Below are 5,182 nucleotides of genomic sequence, written 5' to 3'. Positions count from 1 at the left end.
ATATATATGGAAAAGAAACATTACAAGTATAAATCACAATAAGATGTAATAAAATACAGATAAACAAAGTGTAATAAAATGTGATCTGTTTGAAAATGCAGGGACGTCACTGGAAAAGATGATGTCTGGATGGCAGCATATGTTGCTCCAAAATGTGTACATCTCTTCTGCAAAAATGGTGCCCTCACAGATGTGCGAGTTACATGACAGACAGACAGACAGACACTCACACACACTGTCACACCCACACACACACTTTCACAGAGAGACATATACACACACACACACACACACACACACACACACTTTCACACAGAGACAGGCACACACACGTACAGACACACACACTAACTTTCACACAGAGACAGACACACACACACACACACATACATACATACATATGGAAAAGAAACAATACTTTTATAAATCACAATAAGATGTAATAAAGTACAGAAAAACTAAATGTAAGAAAATGTGATCTTTAATACACACAAATATGTATGGCTGGTCGGATGCGTCTTGGACTCGGGTTCCTCTTCATTACGTATAACGCTTTTGCCTTTTGCTAAAGCTTTCCGTGGAGGGGATCGTGGGTGAGTTTGTACCATTCTTGGGGGGCTCTGCCTTGTTGGGGCGGAGCTGTGATCCAGGTGAACAGCAGATCGGGCATAGGTGGGCATGTGGGCAGAGGAGTAGGAAGGCCGGTCAAGCAAATAAGCTTGCTAAGGTACGCAGCAGCAGCAAGCAGCCCCCCCATCCAGCCAGCCAGCCAGTCTGGCTGGCAGTGACTGAGTGGTTGACAGACGGCAAGCAACGGAATGTACGTGCTCTGTGATGTCATAGCAGTCAGCTGAGAGAGGCTCGTGATGTCATCGCTGAGCTGGCTGGCTGGCTGGCTCTGTGTGTGTGTGTGTCTGTGTCTGTCTGTTTTTCTGTTTGTCAGTCTGTCTGTCTGTCTCTCTCTCTCTCTCTCTCTCTCTCTCTCTCTCCCTCTCAATTCAATTCATTTGTATTGTCAAAGCAATTGGACATACATACATACATACATACATACATATATGTAGCGTAAGGTACACTTATACATTTCAATTAAAGAAGTGAATTCATAGTATCACCTTATCACGAATCCTGGAGTCTTGTAGAACTCAATTTCTGTAATAATTGGACGCAGACACCAATTCCAAAGATATAAATTGTCAAATTTATTTAAAAACAAAGACTAAATGTAGCACTACACTAATTATACAAAAGGGAAAAACTAATTAAAATTCAACTCTAGATCAACAAATCAAAGACAAATCACTTCCGTGACCAAATCAAAGACCATGGGATCCCATAGGATAACACACAAATCGTTAAACAAAAAAGGTTATAAACACATTGACTACAATACCGGTTAGTAATTCTAGGAATCACTAAGAAACAGTTGAAAGTGCTAAATTGCAGTTTCAGAAGATGAAAAAAAACTGTAACTGATGGGATATGTAGTACTTTATACTCGAGTGGTCTATGCGATTACACCCTGTTGGTGTTATTAAGAACGCCAAGTACCAGAATGCAGAGCGGGACTGTTTTTTGTGCCGTGACTTGTCGGGGGAAAAAGGCGCAGAAAAAACGGACGAGAAGGTGAAGGTAGTATGGCGGTGATGCACGCGTTGGTGAAGTGGGAAAGCGGGGTCGACAAAGACTCTTACAGCGTGATTCCCACTGCTTGCTTTCGCAATTTTGATTTATTCAGCATTGCTGATGATGACGAAGAGACGACTCGAAACTTCAGAGCAGAGTGGAGAGACACGAACAAACCTCCAAAAGGTGGATGGCCTGTCCATGAAGCGCAGATCATTATGACTGGTAACAATGTTTATTTAAAAAAAAAAACATTAAAGTCTTTACATGCTATTTGATATATACAATCACAGTATATTTGAAATGAATGTTTAAGTTATTAATGTGTTGTACTTCTAACATACTCTTATAACATGGTAGGTGGTGGTGAGGGCGCTAAAAACTCGTCATACTTGACTGGCATTTGTAAGAACGATTTATTGTGTGTTGTGCTTTACAATAAAATCCCCAAAATCACAAAATAAATTAAACCAGATATAATTTAACTTCAGTTTTGATTCAGTGTTGGCTGTTCATCTTAATTTGTATGGTCAAAGCACAGTATTTTTATGACAAATAAATATAATCCCCAAATATCTGTGGACATAATGCAGGGTTTTATTTATTTTATTTTTATTTTAGGAAAAGAAGGCGAACTAAGAAGAAAACTTAATGACCTAACAAAAATGCCCTGTCCTAAAATGAAGACAGTACCTAAACCAAACAAAAAACTTCAAATTTCAGATGATAGTGACCTTGATGAACCACAGTTACCGGTGAGATAATTACTGCAAATATTAAATAAATGTATTGCAGGATTGTTTTTTTTTAATCATATTCATATATATATATATTTTCATTTTAAACTCTTTTCCTCTCTGAATACAGCACAAAATAAGAAAGAAAACCGATGGAGCTTCAAGAATTAGATCCCGTCATATTCTACAGACATTTAAAGAGTCCAGTGAAGTTGAGCTACAGCAAAAAGTTAAGCAGCTCGAAAAGGAAAACACAAGACTTAAAAATGAAAACCAATGTCTTCGAAACCGTATGGTTGATGGTAAGTTTTTTTATTTATAGCAAATAATTCCTTACCTTGATAAATGTTATTCTTCAGTAATTTAGATTCCAGAGTAATGTATTATAGTTGATCATACTGAAGTAATCTAGAACCACAATACAGACTCTTAATGTGCACTGTCTAATAGTTTAATAATACTGATTATTAAATAAAGTTTTTCAACATAACTTCATAATCCTACATTAATGACTATATGCATTACATTAGACCTGGTAATTCTTGTATTTTATCTTTTTTATTTTTTTCGTAGCTAATGTTAATGACCCACAAAAAGGTCAGTTTGCCAATAACATAGAGCAAGTCTCTCAAGTATAATTGCAGGCATTGATGGTTTTGTTTTCACTTTGCATTAAATATATTACTAGAAATGATTATCATTTAATACTAAGGTTTTTTTCTCCAGAGATTCCAGACCTTTTGGACAATCTGAAAAAAATTGTAACAAAAGCCACATTTATCAGCAATGAAGACAAAAGTGTGTCACCATCAAGTGGTTCTGACAGCCCCACAGCAAATTGTTCTGAATCTGACAAAGAATCACCAAAACAGGTATAACACTCTTGGTCTACAATATTACAAAGACAAGGTAAAAATATATATATTGAAAACAAATATTGGTTGTAAACAATCTAATGATGCTACATTATCAGTTATATTCATAGTTATAGTTGATAATAAGAATGTAATTGAATTATGGGTGTCACAGATTCACTGACTTTATTATGTCTGTAAATTAATAAACTTAGAATTGAGACATACTGTGGTCTTTAATAACACATTTCTGTAACAAAATCACAGCCTTTCTGATAATGTATTCCACTTAACATAATATAAGAATAGTTTGGGGATAAACTTGTTTTTTATTTACCATTGTCTTTTAGGTGGAAAAGTTCCCAGGCACTGGAGTTTACATTGACAAACTGTCCTGGATCCTTGCAGAGAGGTGCAGCACGAATACGTCATATGCAAGAACCCTGACGGTTGCTGTCTTTGACTTTCCAACATTACTAAAGAGCAATCTTCGTGGTGGTGGCAGCAAGAGAGATCCAACTTCGGAGACATTAAGATCCTCATTGATGTTATTGAGGATCATATACAGCTGCCTTCGGAAGGACACGACGTGTTTCAGTTGCGGGGCTTTGCAGCCCAGCGGGACCCTCTTAATGCCGGACATCAGCTGCCCGAGCCGGTGCGGATGAACGGAGGGACGTTAGACAGCGTTACCTTCCGGGCAGGAGCAGCGAGCGGCAACACCGGGGTGAAAGTGTCGTCTAACACTGTGCCATTAGCCACTAGCTGATTGAGCAGATCAGTGGTTTTTAAGAAGATAACAATGGCAGCAGACTTGATATTTTCACACCCTGCTACCTCCCCAACCGCTAACACACACTGCTCTAGGGGGCAGAACTGCACCGGAGCGATCTTGACTCCATGGCGTCGGGTCAGTTTTTCAAAAGACGCATTCAGGGGGTCCGACCCCCCGACCCGGGAAGAACTACCGGTACTCCCCCCTCCCCTCCCCTGTTCCCCCACAATAAGAAAAGCACTGAAAACAGAAGACAAAATAAACAAACTGAAAAAAGTAAAGCAACAAAAAAACGCAGCCAAAGGACAGAGCTCTCAGCAGCACTCCCGCTCACTGCAGACCCCTCCCACACACTCCCAGCTGAGAGAGAGAGAGAGAGAGAGAGAGAGAGAGAGAGAGAGTTAGTGTCTGTCTGTCTCTCTCTCTCTGTAGATGCATCATAGGGAACATATGTAACAATCTCTCTTTTTGTTTACCAAAAATGAGAGTGAACGTATTTCAAGTGGGTGTTGCCTTGGTTGGAAACGTTTTAAGATTATTTATGAAGTGTAAAGTGGATTTGTCTCAGTTCTCCGTAGTTTTCAATGTATGTGCCATTCAGTAGCGTTCATGTTACAGATGTGCCCTATGCAGTGGTAGGGTCAATAAAATGTCAGTAAAACTTTATTTTAGCAATTATGGAGGGGAAGAACTGCAAATAGCGGGTCCCCACTAATTATCTAACTTACCAACAACGTTTAAAATTAGGTCTTGCGAAGCTGCCAAATAATGCTGTATAATCGTATGTGTCTTCATACACCGGCTGCTATAGTCTGATAGCTTTGATTATATATATATATATATATATATATATATATATATATATATATATATATATATATATATATATATATATATATATATATTTCTCGTGAACCACAAATGCTATTTGCTTGATTTTTACAGAGTATGTTATAAATACCATTCTTATGAAGCCTGACAAATTGTATGCTGTAATTATGAATATTTTCAAATCATTTGTTTGTTTTTCCTAACATGTTACAAATGTTCCCTATGTGAAAGATGCATTATATCTTAATAACGTCTAAACAATTAAAGATATACAGATTATTATTTTTGGTAAAGTTATAATACATTGCTATTAACTATGTGTGTCAGTAAAAGTTTAAATTTCCTAAAGGATTTTTATT

At 37.6% G+C, this 5,182-nt stretch overlaps 1 non-coding gene across 1 annotated transcript; it reads left to right on the top strand.

Moving 5' to 3' along the window:
- Positions 1–521: 521 nt before the first annotated feature.
- LOC136726866 (U5 spliceosomal RNA) lies at positions 522–636 on the top strand. Its single transcript, XR_010808247.1, has one exon. It is a non-coding gene; the product is annotated as a U5 spliceosomal RNA (small nuclear RNA).
- The last annotated feature ends 4,546 nt before the right edge of the window (positions 637–5,182 follow it).

Source organism: Amia ocellicauda, unplaced genomic scaffold (assembly GCF_036373705.1).
Source record: "Amia ocellicauda isolate fAmiCal2 unplaced genomic scaffold, fAmiCal2.hap1 HAP1_SCAFFOLD_26, whole genome shotgun sequence".
NCBI lineage: Eukaryota > Metazoa > Chordata > Actinopteri > Amiiformes > Amiidae > Amia > Amia ocellicauda.
This window is presented reverse-complemented; position numbering and strand designations above follow the sequence as displayed.